We start from the raw sequence: 208 nt of genomic DNA, 5'->3' as shown, positions 1-208 counted from the left end.
GGTTTGCCGGCCGTGCCCGCATTCCCGGGGTTTGCCGGCCGTGCCCGTATTCCCGGGGTTTACTGGCCGTGCCCATATTCCCGGTGTTGGCCGTGCCCATATTCCCGGTGTTTGCCGTGCCCGTATTCCCGGTGTTTGCCGGCCGTGCCCGTATTCCCGGGGTTTACTGGCCGTGCCCACATTCCCGGGGTTTACTGGCCGTGCCCGC

Source organism: Corvus kubaryi, unplaced genomic scaffold (genome assembly GCF_017639235.1).
Source record: "Corvus kubaryi isolate FWS band 111438036 unplaced genomic scaffold, C.kubaryi_AGA036_p1.0 37322, whole genome shotgun sequence".
NCBI classification, from domain to species: Eukaryota; Metazoa; Chordata; class Aves; order Passeriformes; family Corvidae; genus Corvus; species Corvus kubaryi.
This window is presented reverse-complemented; position numbering follows the sequence as displayed.